The sequence below is a fragment of the Dama dama genome, chromosome 19, assembly GCF_033118175.1.
Source record: "Dama dama isolate Ldn47 chromosome 19, ASM3311817v1, whole genome shotgun sequence".
NCBI classification, from domain to species: domain Eukaryota; kingdom Metazoa; phylum Chordata; class Mammalia; order Artiodactyla; family Cervidae; genus Dama; species Dama dama.
The window spans coordinates 82,312,199-82,333,045 of record NC_083699.1 but is presented as its reverse complement, the minus strand read 5'-3'; the positions used below and the strand labels follow the sequence as shown (position 1 = coordinate 82,333,045).

Here is a 20,847-nt window from a genome sequence, read left to right as displayed (position 1 = left end):
CTTGGTTCTAAACTATGTAAGTTTCTGTAGTGGCTATCTTATGTAAGATGCAATAAAAATATTATATATAGTTTCTATTAAATGTTAAAACATTATAGACATATCAGTTCAGTTCAGTTCGGTCCCTCAGTCATGTCCAACTCTTTGCTACCCCATGAATCACAGCACTCCAGGCCTCCCTGTCCATCACCAACTCCCGGAGTTTACTCAAACTCTTGTCCATCAAATTGGTGATGCCATCCAGCTATCTCATCCTCTGTCGTCCCCTTCTCCTCCTGCCCCCAATCCCTCCCAGCATCAGGGTCTTTTCCAACGAGTCAACTCCTCGCATGAGGTGGCCAAAGTATTGGAGCTTCAGCTTCAGCATCAGTCCTCCAATGAACACCCAGGATTGATCTCCTCTAGGATGGACTGGTTGGATCTCCTTGCAGTCTAAGGAACTCTCAAGAGTCTTCTCCAACACCATAGTTCAAAAACATCATATAAAAGAAACACAGTGCTCTTTGCACTTTTCAGAATTACTGAATTTCAGAACTGAAAGTGATGAGAAAGCTCATATGATCAAAGAGGCTGGAATCTTCTTGACAATGTCCACAGCCCCAATGATGGGGATCTCATCACGTCACAAAGCAGGCCTAACAGCTGTGGCCCCACAGGCAGTAGACAGGTCTCTCCTATGTGGGGTCATGTCTGCCCTTCTGTGTCTATCCCCTGGAGCCGATCCAGCAGAACCCCTCTTCCTGGTCACTTTCCTCACTGTGTCTGATAGAAGGGCAGTCTTCCTTCTCCCACAGGTCCCTCTAACTGGGTTGAAACAGAAAGTCCCAGGGGTCTGGGCTACCCTCTTTAAAAGCCCTTTTGGCCCTGAAGGTGGGCCTTGCTGAGGGGCAAATGTGGCCCCCAACTGCTGTTGTCCTGGATCACAGAGCTGTGATCAGAACCTCACTGGATCTAGTCATCACTCACAAGGGGGTCTCAGGCGCTGTGGAGGCTGGTGGGTCTGGGGTTTCCTGGAACCAGCAAAAACCTTCCTATGATGGGCACCCTCACCCCATCAGTCCCTGCCAGTTTGTTATGTCCTCAGGAACCCAAGGCCTCCTCACACGTTGCCTTCTCTCCACCATCTTCTCTCACTTCTCCCTGACTTGGGAGCTCTTATGGAGAATCCTTGCCAAGCATGGAAGAGCCCTGGACAGGTCATTTGGTCCATCCTCCAGACTCCAGCTGGGCAACATCACTCTGGAGCAAGTAGACAAGGGGCTCGCTGGGACCACACTCCCTGACTTTATCACCAGAGAGTGAGACAGAGACCCTTATGGAGGGCATCTGCCCTAATGCCAGTGGGAACATTCCTGTGGATCCCTGCCTGTACTCCAGACTGCACCCCCCACATCCCACCCACCCATGGCCAAGCCAAAGTGATGTAGAACTGGCCTTGCTAGTGGGCCATCTGCAGCCCTGGACCTTGTCACTGACTTGGACAAGTGAGCCTCGGGGCCGTGGCCGCCTCTTCACTTTCAGACTGCTGCTGCTGCTAGGACGCTGTCCTGCTGGGCTCGCTTCTGCTCTAGCCTCCCTGTCCCAGGAAAGCTTGGGTCCCATGAGTCGACCTGTAAGTTTAATACACAAACAGGTATATATGGTTCACAAGGAGTGGGGACACGTGTTAGTCAAGCCTGTTTTGGTTTACCTTAAAGTCACAAGTGTTTAGAATTCCCACCCTCAGCACCAGCACATTTTTAGCAGCAATTATGACTTTCTGAGCTATCACCACAAAGTCCAATGCATTTTATTAGGATGCATCTGTGTGATAAAACATGGGGCATATGAATATGTAGTTGTGAATGCCAGTGCATTGGGGAGCACCTGTATGTGCCAAATTTAGTGACATAACAAAGTCAGGTCTTTTCAGAAATGCTCTCTGTGCTGTGGGGTGCATGCTGTCCACGTTGTAGAGTGGAGAAAATTGATGGGCAGCTTGTGGGAACTGCTGCATCACACAGTGACAGAGTTGAGGTTCAGGGACCCTGTCTTAAGAGTCAGTTTGTGTCCCGCCACAAACCCCGACCAGCCAAGCCAGGCCTTTGCTACTTCAGTCTCCAGACCAACAAACACAGCAGGCTGCTTACTTATATTTATTGCTTTATTTTCCCAAGCCAAACTTCACACTGGTGACCCCCAAATTCCGTGTTCCTCAGTTTTCCTCTCTTGCTACACCTTCCCTCACCCACAACACATAAGCATTGACAATAGGACCTGGCGTGGGGGTGGGGGCAGCAATCAAGTGGCTTAGAAACCCTTCCTGAATGAATAAATGGAAACCCAGTCCGCTGAACAATGCTTAATCATGTTATTCATCTGTTCAGAAAGTTATAGTGAGGAAACGACTTGTGTATCTAGCAATTGGCAAGACAGTAAATAAATCTTGGGACATCCGCCTATGAAATATTTACAAGTCAGGTTTTAAAGATTTATTGTGAACAGTTTTGACTTGGGGGAAGAGTTCATTCTATAAACTTAAGTAGAGGTGGTAGGGTGGACATTCGTGTGAAGAGATGATCCAGATCCACAAGACCTGGAGAGGATATACCTGAACAGAGGTAGTTCTCTGAGTGGGAAGCCTATAAATGGTTTTGGCGACATTCTGTGTTTTCCATATTTTTACAATAAACGTGTCCCGCATTTATAATTAGAAGAAGCTACCAATTAAAAGCCCTGAAGTTTGTGATGCTACCCCCCACACCCACCTTTGCCTGGTACAGCAAGGTCTGTCATTGTGGCCTGTGAAATGAGATGTGAGGTAGGAGGAGGCAGATCTCCAGGTCCCTGAGGGTGGACCAAGGATGTGGCCAGGAGGGCAGCCAGGGGATGGGATTGTTTGCAAGGACCATTCCTATGCAAGTCACTGCTCCCACTGCATTTTTTTTTTTTTTGGCTGCACTGGGTCTTTGTTGTTGCATGCAGGCTTTCTCTAGTTTCAGTGCTAGGGCTTCTCATTGTCATGACTTCTCTTGTTGCAGAGCACAGGCTCTAGGCTCGCAGGCTTCAGTAGTTGTGGCTTTCAGGCTCAATAGTTGTGGCACATGGGCTTAGTTGCCCCATGGCATGTGGAATCTACCCAGACCAGGGATTGAACCTGTGTCCCCTTCATTGGCAGACAGATTCTTAACCACTAGACCACCAGGAAAGTCCTGGTGCATGCAGTCCACTGCATTTTTTTTTTTTTTTTTTTAGTTTTATGGCTCCTTGGTGATGGAGGTGAAGTAAGATAATAATACCTCAGTTCTTAAAGAGAGGCAAACCTATGGAACATTTTCTTTTCTGGGAAGATTGAGCAGTGTCTCTGTCCAGGAAGCCTCTCTGCTGTTCTGGTGCCCACTCCCAAAGGCTGGCTTAGAGCTTGGGAATCCAGTCCTAAGGGTTAGCCAAACATTTTAGGGAAGTGAATGTACCTGATGGGCTCTGTGCCATTTAGGAAGAGTGGGCCTGAGTGGTGAGGACAGAGGCTGGGACAGCATCTGCTCAGGGGTACCTGGGATCCAGTGCTGAGTCTGGAGTTTTATACCTGGGAGGATGTGGCGATATCCCTGGGTGGGCTTTCACACAATCATTTTGGTTAGCCGTGAGTCATTTGGTGACCACTGCTTGCAAGTTGGCACTCTACTAATGTCATAAATAGCAGGGGTTTCAGATCTCTGAGGCCAGGAATGGTGTTAGGACGGCTGCCTGAAATGCAGTCATTCATTCATTTATTCATTGTTGTTCAATTATTCAGTCATGTCTGACTCTTTGAGACCCTATGGACTGCAGCATGCCAGGCTTCCTTGCCCTTCACTATCTCCCAGAGGTTACTTAAACTCATGTCCATTGAGTCAGTGATGCCATTCAACCATAACATCCTCTGTCTCCCCCTTCTCCTCCTGCCCTCAATCTGTCCCAGCATCAGGGGCTTTTCCAATGAATCAGCTCTTCATACTAGGTGGCCAAAGTATTGGAGCTTCAGCTTCAGCATCAGTCCTTCCAGTGAATATTCAGGGTTGATCTCCTTAAGAATTGACTGGTTTGATCTCCTTGCTGTCCAAGGGACTCTCAAGAGTCTTCTCCAGCACCACAGTTTGAAAGCATCAGTTCTTTGGCACTCAACCTTCTTTATGATCCAACTCTCACATCCATACATGACTACTGGAAAAACCATAGCTTTGACTATATGGACCTTTTTCAGCAAAGTAATGTCTCTGCTTCATGCAATATGTGATTATCGATCACCTAGTCTCAACCATTGGAGGTACAATGATGAACAAAACAGAGTGGTCCAAGTCCTCCTGAGAGACACAAACAGTGGGCAGATGCACAAATAGACGCAAAGTTATGTGTCAAATAAGAGGGGAAAGAATTGGGTTTTGTGAGAAGGAGGAGGTAGAAACAGAGCTAGATTCTGCTCAATACTTCGGGGGTCATGTACTCTGAACTCTAACATGCCACCTTCATGCTTCTGCTATTTAACCTCTGCATAGGGAACACGACCATGAATCAGAGGTGCCTGTCTTCCAAAGGCTCTTGTTAGTTGCAGTAAGATGAGAGAACTATAGTGAATTGTGGTTTTCATCAATATGACAGGTTTACATAACATGGGACCCTCCTATTACAAATACTTAGAGTTTCTGGATAAAATAGAATACCATCAAATATTTGAATACAGTGCTGAACTTGGAAGAAAGGAAGTGAAATCTTCAGGGGCAGGAAATGATGAACAGTATATCTGCTGACTCTGTAGCAGGGATTGAGGGGAAACTGTGTAAAGAAACTCTCAAGAAACTCCTGATGGAGATTGGGTATTAGTAATCTCACAGGCACCAAATATGACATGGGGTGTTGGCACACAGACTCATGCATGAAGTTGGATCCTTGGTGAGAAAGGAACCAGAAAAACTCTGCCAACCACCTGGTTAGAGGTAAGATGCATAACTCTAACTGGACCTCTAGGTGAAATAATTCTGAGAAATCAAAACCCCAAGTCTGAGCCACGTGAACTTGGAAGCAGAATGTATACTATCCACACAGTATGGGGATCTCTAATCAAATAAATTAGCGTAAGAAATTGGTTCTGGACTGGTGCTAACTCTTTGCTATCTGGTATACACAGAGGAAAACCACTCTGGAGGAATACTTCTGCAATCCAGACCAAAAGTATCCCAAGAGAAGACTGTACTCATGGGAAGAGGAGCTTACACTAAACAGTCACACAGGAAATGACCCACCATAAGCCACAGACAGCACATATATAATATATCACTGGGGAAGGCTAGCACCTCAAGATTTTGAGATAATGGTACACTTTGAAAGAGACTATAAAATTATATTGAGGACTTCCCTGGTGGTCCTGTGGTTAAGAATCCACCATGCAGTGCAGGGGACACTGGTTTGATCCCCGGTCTGAGAAGATTCCACATGCTGAGGGGCAACTCAGTCTGTGCAACACCACAGCTAGGCCTGAACTCTTAAGAGCCTGGGAGCCATGACTACTGAGCAGTGTGTGGCGATTACTGAGGCCCACGTGCCCTAGAGCCCACACTCCACAAGAGAAGCCACCACAAAGAGAGGCCCATACACTGTGCCTAGAAGGAGCCCCACTCCTTGCAACCAGAGAAAGCCCACGTGCAGCAGCGAAGACCCAGTGGAGCCAATAAATACATGTAAATATATACTAACATGTTTAAAGAAGTGTAAGAAGAAATAGAAAACACCAGGGAAGAGCAAACACTATGAAAAAGGAACAAGCAGATTTGAGAAACACAAAGAAATTCTATAGCTATAGAAAGTAAAAATGGTTAGGTAGTAGATTAGATACAATGACTGGTTAATTAATAGATTAGATAAGTTCCTAATTTGAAGTCCTTAACTTAATGACATCTGCACTAAATGATATTAAGTGGAAGATAGGGTTGAAAAGTCACCTAAGTGCAGCATAGAGGAATAAAGAAGTGGAAACTGACACTTTCAGAGGAGAAACCTGGCAAGCACGGCCTTGGCCAAGTGACTGAGTTTAGCATCACCAGTGATAAGTTATCTTGAAAATATGTACCCTGTAACTAATAGGGTGAGAGGAGCAGTTAGTGGTCTTCCTCCCTGAAAAATATAACCCCAGTCTAACCTTGAGAAAATCATCAACAAACCCAATCTGAAGAGCATTTTACAAAATATCTGATCAATAACGCCTCCAAACTAGGAATGTCTGAATGTCTTGTTACAGGAGACCAGACAGCCAAATGTGGTATGGTGTCCTGGCTGGGATTCTGGGACAGAGAAAGGACATAGAAAAACCCAATGAGATCTGAATAAAATATAGTTTCATGAGTTAAAAGAAAAAAAGAAGTGAAAACTATAAAAGGCAGTTTAAGAGATATGGAGACAGGAAAAATAAAGTCTGAAATGAGGCCCAAAGAAAAGAACAGAATGAATTGGTAAAATAGACAGTATTTTAAAAAATGACAAAAAATTTCCAGAATTAATAAGACATATAGTACCTCAAAATAAAGAAAGCATAGTAACTTCTAACAGAAATTTACAAGAAGAAAGTATCCCTGTACATATCATATATAGCTTCCCTGCATCAGCTTCCCTGGTGGCTCAGTGGTAAAGAGTCTGCCTGCAATGCAGGAGACCCTAGCTCGACCCCATGGTTGGGAAGATCCCCCGGAGAAGGGAATGGCTACCCATACCAGTATTCTCGCCTGGATAATTCCATGGACAGAAGAACCTGCGGGGCTGCAAAGAGTCAGACACAACTGAGCGACCAACAGGCTGATTTGACTTGGGTCCCTTACTTCTGTCTCCTACCCAGGCTCAAGAAAAGGGAAGTAGCTCACTTCTGGGCTCTTTCTTCAGCATCATGATTTCTCTGACCTGCAGTTACAATTTCCCCCCTGCAGAAAGGAATGGCTACCCACTCCAGTATTCTTGCCTCGGGAATCCTGTGGACAGAGGAGCCTGGTGTGTTACTGTCCATGGGGTCGCACAGATTCAGACATGACCGAGCAACTAAGCACAGTGTCAGTACACAGGTGTTGGGAGGCCTTTATTTTGTCTACTGCAGGATTTAATCACACCAGAGCCAATAGCAGATACAAACACACATATGTATGTATTGATATATGTGTTAAGAGATTTATTTCAAGGAATTGGCCTAGACTATTGCGGGGGCTGAATAAGCAAACCCAGAATTCACAGGGCAAGCAGTCAGGAAAAGATGATCACAGGCATTGGGCCAAAGCTCTTGTTGAGGGGAATCAATCTCTCTCTCTTTCCACTGTGCTTTTAATGTCTTATTATTTAAACCAGGCCCACCCAGGTTATCTAAGATAATCTTCCTGAAAGTCAACTCATTATATATTTTAATTACAGCTGCAAATTTGCTTCACAGCCAACACCTAGTTTAATGTTTGATTGAATAACTGGAGACTGTAGCGTAGCCAAATGGACACAGCAAAAGTGCTGTCACAGGCTCAAAGGACAGTGACATTCAGGACAAGTATGGAACAGAATGTAGCAGCAAGGAGGAGAGGTGAGCACCTCTGGGCAATAGGCCTGCAAAAGGAGAGATTTGCAGAGGGGCTTTGCTGACATCACTGATGGCAGGAATGGGTACGTAGGGGGGAGCTTCTGCAAGGGGGCCTGAAATGGGGCATGGCATCTTCTCCTTCCCACAGTGAAAATCCTGTCACTACTCTGTGCTTCCCTCCCCTCCACAGAGCAGACCCCCAGTATATCACCAACATCTCGATGACACTTCCTACACTGCCCACTAGTGTTTGTCTCTGACCTGCTGCTGAGGTCATAGCCCCCTGGGCTGCAGACATGAGTTGGTCATGATACTGGAAAGGGGGGTGAGCTCACATCTGCTGCTCCCAAGGCTGTGGCTTGTAGGTGTAAAGTATTCACTTAGCTAATATTTCCCCATCTACAGATGCTTATTGATGATTTCATTCAGGAGTCTTGAAACCTGCTGGAAGAGAGCACAGCCAAACAGACCAGGTGTGGATGATGAAACCACATTCCCTTGCGCTTGCCATCAAGAGCTCCAGGCGAGGCAGCGGGGGTGTTCCAAGGAGCTGAGAGGCCAATGGAAGTGCACAGTCAGAACTAGCTGTGGGGTGCTCCTGGCTGCCATGACAGAGCTGACAGAGCCTTAGCATGCAAACAGACCCCATACCCAGATGGGCAGATGGCCAAGGGGAGGGCAGAGGAAGCAAGGGTGTGCCTCTCGGTTTTATCCTCATTCCTTTGTAATGGGTTTACACAGAGGTTAGGCCTTGTCTCCAGGAAGGAGATGCTGGAAAGAAGGATTTGGGTTGGAGTTCAGGGGGACCTACTCGAATCTGAGGCGATGGTGTGGTCCCTGTACCAGCGGCATTGGCATCACATGGGAGCTGGTTAGAAATGCGAGTTCTTGTGCCCTATTGCAGATCTACTGAATCCAAAACTGCTGGTGGGGCACACTGCTTTAACAAACCCTCTAGGCCACTCTGCTGTGCCCTGAAGTTCAAGAACCTCTGCTCCGAGGCAAAGCACACATCAGAGCACTGATTCATAAGCAGAGGTCCCTGAGGCGGCTGTGGTAGTCTTGTCCCCACAGTATTCGTTAAAGTGACTGATGGGAAGTAACCGTATTAAATTGAAATGGTTCCCAGGGAGTGTGAATATCTAATGTGGAGTCGTAATTGATGGGAAGAACATTGGGGAACGTTCCAGACAGGCCAGTGGAGGCCTCCCAGAGCACCCCATGGAGAAAGGAGGGTGGGGAGGGGAGGGGAGGGTGGACAGAGCCTTCTTGGGCTTGACGAGCATGGTGGCCACATGTTGGAATTGGGAGAATCTCCAGGGGAGCTTGGTGCGAGGCTGAGTTCCATTTTAAACTCTTTCTTCCCACAGGTGGTTTGGAAATGGCACATTTTCTTGGAGGTCAAGATCAGGGGTGTTCTAACTAGTGGTATTTATAGCTTAAAGCTTACTCTAGGTAAACAGGGAATTTGAGAAATTGGCTTGCTTTCCCCCTTTCTCTCGCTCCTGCCCTCACTTCCTGTGTTTAGACTGGACATTTCACGTCATAGAAAAGACCTTGACACCCTGGACGACCCCTCTGGACAGCAGGGCAACAGTAGAAGTCCCTGTGGCCCACTCCCCTGGGCACTCCCTGGGGCCCTGGGCGGCGGAGGTGGGAGGAAGTGGCTGAGGGTGCGGGTACCAGGGAAGGATGTGCGATTGCTTTTATCTAATGTACTTTCTGATGGGAAGGAGGCTAGCATGCCTTGCTTGGCCTCCTGCCTTGACCTTTCCTGTAAGAGTTTCCTTTCCTCTCTCAGTCCAACCTAGCACCCGAGGAAACTTTTCCGAGAAAGGTTTTGAGCATTTTCTGCAGGGCTGATGGTCCTCTCCTATCAGCTGAAGGCTGGATCCCATCCAGTGTCTTCTACCTTGCCCTCTCCAGACCCTGCAAATGTTTCTCCCTTTCCCCTGCTCCTTGCTGATCTGAGGAGTGGAGTGGGGAGGAAAGCAGGCAAAGCGGAGGACAAGGAGGGGCACATGGGAGTTCAAGAGGTGAGGCCATGGAAGGGGCGGCCCTCAGTCCAGAAAGGGCCAGAGATACATTGAAGTGGTGGAACTGAAATAGAGGCTCCTTTGGGGCAGAGATGTCCTGGGCCACTGTGCTGGCCAAGGGTGACCAAAGAAGACCAAGCAGATGTGCTGACCACCTGCATTCAGATGTAGCCTTCAGTGACAAAGCTGCCCACCCCTGGAGCAGGGCCCAGACGAGCAGACTCCTACCCATTTAAAGACTAGATGCAAGACTGGACTCGGACCAAATCATCTGTGTTATTGGAAATCAGGTCACCTCTGTCAGGCACCAGATCCTTTATCTTTCAAGTCAGAATTCCCATGTCCCAGAGAGCCTCATCAAAGATCCATTTTCCCTTCAGATTCTTCTGCAAATTTAGCTAGTGAAGTTCTGTTAGGAGATATCCCTGGGGCTCCACTGCAGGCAAACCTTCCATCTATAGATGGTGTCGTGCATCTGTGTGAAGTCTAACAAGGCATGAGGCTCTGCCCTCATGGAACAAAAGGTAACAGAGATAATCGGACAAGACATCTTCCCACAGCTGCCTTCTTGCTCAAAGATTGTCAACATAAAGCCCTAAGGGGTTTGATTTCAGGACCCCAAATAGTGCCTACTGAGTCACCATTTTAATTTAGTGATTAATCCCTGGATTCTATATGGTCCTGAAAGGATCTTCTTTCTTCCTGGGTGTGGGGTTAAATAGCTGTCAGAAGTGAGGCTCTCTTTCCCTAGGGGCACCTGCCAGCTAGCCTGAAACCAGGGATGGCTCCATTAATGTCCACTTGGGTCTTTCCCTGCCCCACAGCCCACTTCTGCCTCCCACCACTTACCCTGCTCCACATTGTCTCTGGAGCTCCCTGCTTCCCTTTCCTTGGTCTTCAGATGCTCACCACTCCCACCTCTCCTTAGTCATCAGGTCATGGCCTTCTCCCTTGCTGACGGCCCCTGGTCTACTGACACAGCCTGACTGGAGGCTTCTTCAGCCTTGTCCCCAAATCCTTCATTGGCCTCCCTGCCTCTGTTTTTGTTACAGCTTCTTGCTTTTCAGTTTCTCAGTGATGTCTGACTTTTTGTGACTCCATGAGCTGCAGCACACCAGGCTTCCCTGTCCTGCACCATCTCCTAGAGTTTGCTCAAACTCATATCCATTGAGTCGATGTTGCCATCCAACCGTCTCATCCTCTGCTGCCCGCTTCTCCTCCTGCCTTCAGTCTTTCCCAGCATAAGGGTTTTTCCAATGAGTCGGCTCTTCATATCAGGTGGCCAAAGTATTGGAGCTTCAGCATCAGTACTTCCAATGAATATTCAGGGTTGATTTCCTTTAGGATTGACTGGTTTGATCTTCTTGCTGTCCAAGGGATTCTCAAGAGTCTTCTCCAGCACCACAGTTTGAAAGCATCAGTTCTTCAGTGCTCAGCCTTCTTTATGGTCCAACTCTCACATTTGTATATGACTACAGACTCGATGGACATGAGTTTGAGTAAACTCCGGGAGTTGGTGATGGACAGGGAGGCCTGGTGTGCTGCGATTCATGGGGTTGCAAAGAGTCGGATACGACTGAGCGACTGAACTGAACTGAACTGAATTGAACTGGAAAAACCATAGCTTTGACTATATGAACTTTTATCAGCAGCTTTACTTCCAAGGAGGAAGCATCTTTTAATTTCATGGCTGCCGTCACCATCCACAGTGATTTTGGAGCCCAAGAAAATAAAATCTGTCACTGCTTCTACTTTTCCCCCTTCTATTTGCCATGGAGTAATGGGACCAGATGCCATGATCTTAGTTTTTTTTTTTTTTTTAATGTTGAATTTCAAGCCAGCTTTTTCACTCTCTTCTTTCACCCTCATCAAGAGGCTCTTTAGTTCCTCTTCATTTTCTGCCATTAGAGTAGTATCATCTACGCATCTCAGTTTGTTGATAGTTCTCCTGGTGATCTTGATTCCAGCTTGTGATTCATCCAGCCCAGCATTTTGCATGATGTACTCTGCATATAAGTTAAATAAGCAGGGTGACAGTATACAGCCTTGTCATACTCCTTTCCCAATTTTAAACCGGTCGGTTATTCCATGTCTGGTACTAACTTTTGCTTCTTGACATGCCTACAGATTTCTCAGGAAACATGTAAGGTGTCGTGTGTGTGGTGGTGTATGTGTGTACACATACCTCATCTTATTTACAAACTGTTCCAGAGGGGTTGAGCCCTGCTTAACCCATGATATTCAGTTAACATTTGCTTATCACATTATTTCAAGTGTTCCTTCTGGGAGAAATTAGCAATAATGTACCCCTGTATCCCCTGCCCCCTCTAGACCTTACTAAGATTTGTTAAAGCAAATAGACCAAGGGAATTGTAGACTGTGTCTGCACCTTTGCCAGAGGGAGGCACCATTTCAGTCTCCATAAGGAGACACAGCATCCCGTGAAGGTTAAGTCTTGACTTGTGTGTTTTTTGAACTAAGTAAGGTCTTTGGGAGCTGATCCACTGTATAACCATGATGGCCCTGGGATCACAATTGTGATGGTGTCAGAGAGAGAGGTCCACAGGTTCCTAAGGGGATGTGTCAGCAAGGGAGTAGCCTAAATAAGGGAAGCGATGTTCAAACAGAGCTTGAAAAGGGGAGTAAGGCCAGCAAGGAGGCAAGGGAAGGGGTGGGAGAATGTTCTAGGCATAGGGAAGCATGCACAAGGACTCAGAACCCGGATGAAGAGAACCACATTCAAAGAGTAGATACAAGTTCAGAGTGTCGGGGCTGCTGAGCCAGGAGACCTCTTAAAGGTATGCAGGCTGCAGGCTCTGGTTTAGAGCAAGCCTAGAAAAGCCAATCAGTCTGGAGTTCTGTCTTTCATAAGGTCCAGACAGATTGGTGGGTAGTCGTTTCTGGCCTGTGGAGAAATGCCTGAAGACTGACCCTGCTACTTGTGAGAATTTGCTCTCAGCTAAGACAGCAGGGCACCCTACAGGACAGCTTCGAAAGTCAGGAAGGGAGGCAGTTTCACTTTGTGGAGACAAGGAAGTCCCCTCCATTCCACACGGGCTTCCTGTAACGACTTGGCTCCCACAGAGGAGAGGTCCACAGGGTTAGGGAAATTTCTCATGGAATGTGAGTCAGGTCCCTTCAGGAATGGACAGAATGTAGGAGAGCCTGGAGATAAGGAGGAGGCACGCAGGCTAGGGGAGTGGAGCCCAGAGGCAATCAAATCAAGGGTGGGATGGGGAGAAGCAGGAGACGGGAGAGGCATAGAAGGCCTTGGCTGTCACGGTGTTTGTCCAAAAGGACAACCATGAGCAATAGAAGAATTAAGAAAACAGCTGGGTGAATTGGGAGGGATATGGACAGCTAAGAAATAAAGCAACCTACTTTCTCAGTCACCTGAAGAGTGGGTGAGTGCAGACTCTCTGAAGCTGGAGGAGGAAATGTAGTGGGCCCAGGAGAGGTGAAGATGGTTTCTAGTAGGGTCAGCTCAGGACATCTGGGCCAGAGGGACAGGATTCTGTCATCGAACAGAATGAAGAGGACCAAGGGAGTTGCAGGCATGCTTCTAGTGATTGCCAGAAATCCTTGGCTTGTAGCCACATCACTCCATTCTTCTGCCTCCAGTGTCCTGTGTCTCTGGATCCAAATTTGCTCTTGTAAGGGTGCCAAACATTGGATTAAGGCTCACCCTACTCCAGGATGACCTCACCATAACTTGATTATATTTGCAAAGACCCTCTTTCCAATAATGTCACATTCACAAGCCCCAGGGGTTAACCTTTGACATACCTCTTTGGGGACACAATTCAGCCTGTAACATCTAGCAAAGAGGCTGGGGACAGCACAGGTCATAGAAAGTGTCCTTAGCAGAGGAAGGGGATGGAGAGAGAGGTAAGATCAGTCATGAAGATCATAACAAAGATGCCGGGGGACCACCTGGGGGACTGGCGGGGAGAGGGGCTTGTGGGGAGGGGAAGTGGAGGCCCACGGGGCACGATGGTGACAGATATTCTGGGGTCCCTGCCAGAGTTATCTGCAGGTAGAGTGGTTCCTTTGGGTTCATATCCTTGATTTTTGACTGTCATCGATCGGTAGGGAATGGAGACCACCAGCTTCCACGTCCCTCTGGGGATCTCCAGGAGGTCAAGGGTGGGATCTGGATTTGTCCTCAGCACTTACAAAGGACACGTCATCCTCCTGATGCGTCTGACAAAGCCTTTTTCTCCGGCCATGCCCCCATCAGCAGCCAGGAAAGCAGAAGGAAGTCATGCCACAAAGTGTGGCAATTGTGCTGTGTTGGGGCGTCTGCCCTGAACATCTTGTCCCACTGGCAGGGGCGGGCTGGAGTTTTCAGGGAGCTGCTGTCACTTTCAGATTGATGGGGTCTTGGAAGGAAGTGGACATGTGTGAGGATCACAGTGGTTGGAAATGGGCAGGGGAATGCTGGAGTGAGCAGGACGGGGCGTGAAGATGCTGCTGTGCCGGAGAGTGTTGCTCCCAGGGGCGGCCTGTCGCAGGGGAGCATGCCTTTCTGCTGCTTGAGCGCGGCTCTGGAACACTGCAGCCTGAGGAGGCGCTCTGCCATCAGTCGGCCAGTGAGGTGGACAGTGACAGTGAGCAGACCCTGCCTGGGTCCTGGCGTCCATGCACGCCCATGCCCCGGCCTGGCCTTGTCGGCAGCCGGCCCGCCCTTGTCTCAGGCATGTCTGCAGTCTTTGACTCTGTTACAGCTTCTTCAAGCTTGGTTCTCAGATTTCCAGTGACTTTGATTGGGCTGGGCGTGCTATGGTTTATCAGGAACTCTGAGAGGCCTCTGAGAGGGTGAGCACAGGCTTCCAAGCAGGGCTTCCCTGGGCGAGGGTTCCTTCCTCATCCTCCTGGGGCACCAACCGTTCCCTATAGAACCTCAAACTCCGCATGGGGCAGCCTCCCCCCTTCATGGGGCAGACTTGCCCCCCTTCACTACTCAGTATGACTCCAGTCTTTCTGTTAAAAAGCCTGGCAGGGCCAAGAGGTGAATATGAATCCAGGATTTCATTTTTCTAAATGGAGATGTTTGGGAGCTCTGAAATGCAGCTGGCCCTGGTGTCACCCTGCTGACAGTGAAAGAATTAACAAGGATTTGCGAAGTAATTGATTTATCTCCTTGGGAGACAAATGGGCACAATAGAAAGGAAAAACCCCTAATGTCTTCAAGGAATTCACGATCTGCTTTAATAATTTGACATCTTCCTACTTCTGGCTTACAGGTGCTGATGTAACCAGTGGTTGCATTCCTTGAGGTTCATCCTTTCCCGTTGATTTGTTTATCGTCAGATATTTGCCTAGCAGATCACCTCTTCCTCATAAAGTCGTAGCCAGCCTGCTTTGCGGTCATTTCCCTCCTCTGCCTCTGGCTGGCGACGTCTCTGTGCTGGATGCCAGGATTGCTGTAGGGCCCCAAACGCTCAAGGTAGTTGTAATTGCAATCTGGGCTCAGGGCCATGAAGGAAGAATGGAGAATGTGTAACAGGAGGGACATTCTTCACCATCATATAGATATGTGAGTAGAAGCTAAACAAGGGAAGGGGTGGGAATGAAGAGCTCCCCGCCCCAGACCCTGGTAGACAGAATGGGCCCCACCCCCAGAAGCTCTAAGGTAACAGGTCATCCCACACAGGCGATGAGTTTTCCACCCAGCTACAAATTTTACTGCCTGTTACCCCAGACCGTAGCTAGGGTAGTGCCCAAGGAGAGGCCATGGTGATGGGAAGCTCAGCGAAGCCAGAGGTGGACGGGAGCTGGAACAGGGAGGCCCTGCAGGCTGGGGTGCTCTGCTTGATCTTGATCTGAGCTGGTGGAATTCCACTGGAGGGATTTTTCATGGGTCATGAGAGGCTCTGATCTCCATCTTCAGAAGATCACGCTGACAAGCCATGTGATTGTATTTGTGTAAAGTACAAAACCAGCAAACTGTGTGAGCTGCTAGAGGACAGGAGGTCACTACCCTGGAGGGGAGGTGACTGATAGGGTGCCCGAGGCTGTCTGGGAAGCTAGAAGTGTTCTGTTTCTTGGTCTGCATGCTGTCCCTCTGGCACTTTATCAAGCTGTACCCTTTTGACTTGTGCCTTTTTGTGGTGAATGTTATGCATTCTTCAAAGATCACTCTGGCTGCTGCCTAGAGAGTAGATTGGAAGGAGGAAGGAGTGGGCTTCAGGAAAGGATAGACCCACCTGACCAGTAGTGGCCAGGTGGGCCTGCCAGCCTCTGGATGGAAGGCAGCAGGGGAGGCAGGGACACAGCATGGCTTAGAGCCTTGGTTTGGAGGTGAAAGCACCAGGGAGAGAACTGGAATCCGAAGGAGGCGGTGTAGGCTAACATGGTCGTTTGAGGTATGAATTTCAGATACTGGCTGTTGGGAGTAAAGTTGAACTGTGTGGGAAGTAGGGGGTCGAGGTGGGAGGTCTGCAGTCTAGGATGGACTGGAGGCTGTGGCGTGCCACGAGGGTGACCTCTGTGATGGACGAGCAGCATGCCCATGGGGTGTGTGTGCAGAGAGACAGACAAGGGGGCTGAGGATGGAACAGAAAGAGCTCCCACAGGAATTTCCAAGGAGGAACACTGAGACTGCACAAGCTCGGGAAACAATGGCATCAGAGATGGTGAGGGAAACAAGAGTGTCAGAGGCTGCAGGACTTAGGTAAAGCTGTCATTGGAGAGACTGCTGGATTTGGCAGTTAGGTAACCAGCTATCTTGGTGAAGACAACTTCAGTGGTACCTTCTTTGCCCAAACTCTCATGCGATCAGGGTGCTGGGTGGAGCAGAATGATGGTGTCACTTGGCGTACCTCGTTTGCTACCATTTACCAACTGTATGATAAGAGAATTTTGGAAGCTTACCTGAAACTCAGTTCCCTCGTCCATAAACCAACAGAATCATATTTGCCTCTCAGGGGTATGAGGATTCACTGTATGCAGCAGGTATTTATTAAACATCTATTATGTGCCAGATACTCAGCCAGATGCAGAAGATACAGACCAACAAACAAGCAGACAGAAACTAATCATCACACAAACAAGGTGATGTGAGGAAAAGTGCCCCTCAGTGCTTCCCTGTGGCCATGAACCAGCCTTCTTGGGCAGAGGGGTCCCTTCCTTTCTGAGCTCTTCTGATACATGCCTCCACACCCCACTTTCTCTCTGAAAAACTCATTTCCTCTTCCTTGAGAGCAGGAAGGGAAGGGCTTAATCTGCAAACCCTTCAGGGAGGTGAGGGAAAATATTAACATCCCATCTTGCTTTACAAAGAATAGGAAGAATATAAAATAGGTGAAGTTTCTATATTAGTACAGTATGAGTGTTGTTTTCCTGCCACAAATGGATTCAGAGTTTCCCGAATGGCGCCGTATTTCACCTAACAAATTACTCTTGTGCCAACTTCCAAAAAAGGCAAATGGTGCTTGTTTTCCATGAAGGAAAGCTTTTCTGACTTAAAAAATAAAAGTGACTTTGGAAATTTCTAAAGAAGAATTTGAACACATACTTACATAAATGTCAATGATAATTTTGTTTCAAAGTTTTTATTTTTCTGGGAACCCTTGAGCACCATGCTTCTAGCTAATCTGATAAAATCATTTAGTCTATGTGCTCATGTTTCATCTCTTCCAGAATTTTTTTTTAATCTACGATTTCTAAAGCCCACGCCACATATCCTGGTCACCTTGGGCTGTCCCTTGCCCTTTGCTCTTTCATCCTCCTTCACAAATGCCACCAGGAGAGTCTAGACATCTGACTTCCTCATCGCTGGGGCTGAACTTCTGACAGTTACCACCAGGGAAAAGCCAAAGGAAAACAACTGCAGCCAAAAGTGTTTGAAGATTACTGGTATCACTGCAGTGTCCCTTCCAACTAGACCGCTGCCACGGAAATCCACATGTTTCTTTACAGATAGTGCTGGTTTTTACACATCCAAGGGCCCTCAGGACTCAGTCTTATCAAAGGCCTCTCCTAGTCACAATAAAAACAAAAACTACAGAATTATGTGGTTTGGGACTTGCAGTGAGTGTCCTGTTTAATTTTCTCTTACCTAGAGGCCTTTATGGAGAAGGCAATGGCAACCCACTCCAGTACTCTTGCCTGGGAAATCCCATGGACGGAGGAGCCTGGTAGGCTACAGTTCATGGGGTCGCAAAGGGTTAGACACGCCTGAGCTACTTCACTTTTACTTTTCACTTTCATGTACTGGAGAGGGAAATGGCAACCCACTCCAGTGTTCTTGCCTGGAGAATCCCAGGGAAGGGGGAGCCTGGTGGGCTGCCATGTATGGGGTTGCACAGAGTTGGACATGACTGAAGCGACTTAGCAGCAGCAGCAGCAGAGGCCTTTAGGCGAGATTTTTTTTCTAAGTGAGTGGACTAAACTAAAAGATGGCTGAAAGATCCTGGTCTAACCCTTCCTTGGTGACTTGCATTAGAGTGGTCCTTGGCCCACCTCTCCACCCCCACCAAGAAGTGTGATCTGTGGGAGAGACCACTTAAGTGCTGTGGTCCTCTGGGCTTGTTGTGGTTTCCGGTGGCCTCCCGGCCTCCACTGAGGCTCCAGTCCTCTATAGAGCAGCTCTCACAGACCTCTGATAGCCCTTTTCGGTCACATGAGGGGAACTGGCCAGACAGTAAGGTCACGATGTGGAGAGCAAAAGCTGGCGAGAGGGTGCTGGGCAGAGACGCCTAAGGGGCTCCCAATTGGCAGAATCAGAGTCCCAGCTCTCCAGACTGGCCACTGCCCTCTTAGGGAACAAGGAAGCTGTGAGGAGAGTCTGTGTTGTTCTTTTTAGATTGTTCTGATTTTTATACTTCCCAGGGCATCCAGGACCGTGTCTTATCAAAGGCTTTGCCTAGTTTATGAAAATATGACAGACACTACTTATAAGTACTCTCTGTGACTACCACCAACTTGGACCCTGGGCTGGCTATTTTGAATCTCTGAGCTTTATCATGTTCAGGCATTCTTCCTACATGGGAACGTACCTGATTTCCTGAATCACTTCTTAAAAGACACATTCCCAATGTATGACAAAAACCACTACAATATTGTAAAGTAATTAGCCTCCAACTAATAAGAATAAATGAAAAAAAATTTTTTTTTAATTTAAAACAAACAAACAAAAAAAGACACATTCTCCTTTGGGGCCACTGAACCATGGTTTGGATCCAAAGTCACACCCTGCTGAAGGTATAGGAGGGTAAGCAGGCCGATGGGGCTGAAGGAGGCCTTCACTCCATGACACATCTTTGCTTTGCTTCTTCTCTTGGAAGGACAGGGGCAAGATTCCCCTCTCCCCTCCAGCTCAGAGGAGCCTCAGAGGAACCAACCCACAGACCTCCTTTCCTTTCAGATGCTACCTCTTTGAGGTCATTGGGAAACAGCTGAAAGTCACGTTTTCTGAGTTTCCTTCTTTGTCCCTATTGCATTAGGACCTCTTGAGCCTGGAGTCTTACCTCCCAGATCTTATCCATTGGGTGAACTTCCAGCCAGGACTGAGAATGGGCTATGAGAGTAAAGACACTAAAAAAATAGAAATATTTAAGTGGAGATGGAGAGACACCCTAAGCCAGCGCCACTCTCCAGCCATGTGACTTCTGTTGGAGATAGACTGGCCACTTTGGAAAATCCTAGTCAAATGAATGAGGTGTCAGGATGCATGAGTGTCCTAAGGGGTGAGGGAGGGAAGGTTGTGGAGAAGAGCCTGGGTACACTTCTTGGCTTGACTACTTAGGCCCCTGACAAGTACATACTCCTTTTTTTTCCCTTTGAAAAAGCGGGGGCAGAATTATTAATTTGCTTACTGGATTAGCATCAGGAGGTGGATTTGGTTCATAATTCAAGATGGCAGGCTTGGCATGTGTTTGTCTCCGCTCATCTCTAATACCCTCGTTAGGATAAGAGCCATGAATTAAAAATAGTGAAAACTAACAACAGAAAAAAGAAAAGTACAGGAATTATGAGTGGCTGAAACATCCCAATAATTTCACTAAGATGGAGGGTGGTTGGAAAGTGCTGATAGACGAAACAAAGTGGAGGAGAATGGACTCTGAAGTGCGTGTGTGGGGCTGAGAGTAGGCGAGCCCCTGGACTTGGAACTTGGCAGTCATGGAGTCTGCAGATTCAGAGTGGGCAGGATGGAAGAAGGCAGAGATGACAGACAGGTGAAGCTGGAGGGGTCATACAGCGCAGCCCTTTACCTTGGGCTTCTCTCCATGCATTGAGGGACCGTCAGCTGGTGTGGGTGGGCACCCAGGGGGTAAGCCCCACTGCTGGCTCCAGGCTCGCTTGCCACAAACTGAAATGATCCAATAAAGATACAAACACTGCTAGAACTATGAAAAGTTGGGGAGAAGAGGGAGAGAGAGGGGACCTGAACAAGTGAGCTAAATCCTCCTCTATCGTGGCACACAGTCAAAAGTGATAAATCAAAAATTGCAAAACAAGAATTTTATTTTGAGATATGTGGATGTAATCAACAGAAACACTAAAAACAGTATGTCCCTGGACTGTAGTACTTGTGGTAGGCTACGCTTGAGCATAGGGCTGGCCTTGTCATTCTTAGTCCTTCCATATGACAATTTTTTTAAAAACATGTGCATGAATTCAAAATAAAAGAAAAAAATGAAAATAAATGTAAGTGGATTTGTGATTAAGTAGGAGGGATCCCAGCTGACCGTGAAAAGGAGCTTCTGAATGGCAGTGTGGCTCAAACCCTGCTGGGTCGTCACCGTGGCTGGGCAGCTCTGGTGCTGCCCAAGAGATGTGCAAGCCTCCAGCTGTTCCTGCCTCCCTGCCCCAGTCCGCTCCAGCCTGGAGAGGAGGAGCAACAAGGATCCTGGGGTCAGATCTTGACCCACAGAGGTTGGAGGAACTAAAGCAAGTGGCATCTCTAAGACTCCTGTCACTTAGGAGAACTGCAAGCAGCCATCCTCTGAGCTCTCCTTGCACTGCTGGGCAGGGCAAGATTAAGGTTTCCCTGAGCTCTTCTTTACTTTTTCTTTTCACTCTTCCTCCTTCCTTCTTCCTTCTTTCCTTCCTTCCAAACAGCTCCATTTAGACTCCTGACATCTACTGTTTAAGGGTGGGAACATTGATCTAAACTGGGAGATCACAGCCTGTGTCCCAGTCCAGCCCCATCTCCTGCTCCTGAATGGCTTTCTTCCAACTCCTGGTTCCCATATGTGGGTAAAACTATCTCAGAGACATCACATCTGGTGAACCTAAGGCATCAGC

At 47.8% G+C, this 20,847-nt stretch overlaps 1 protein-coding gene across 1 annotated transcript in view; it reads left to right on the top strand.

Annotated features, from left to right (window-relative positions):
* The window catches only part of SLCO2A1 (solute carrier organic anion transporter family member 2A1), an 83,244-nt gene that overhangs the window by 12,055 nt on the left and 50,342 nt on the right, over positions 1-20,847 (top strand). The gene's annotated exons all lie outside the window — the stretch shown is intronic.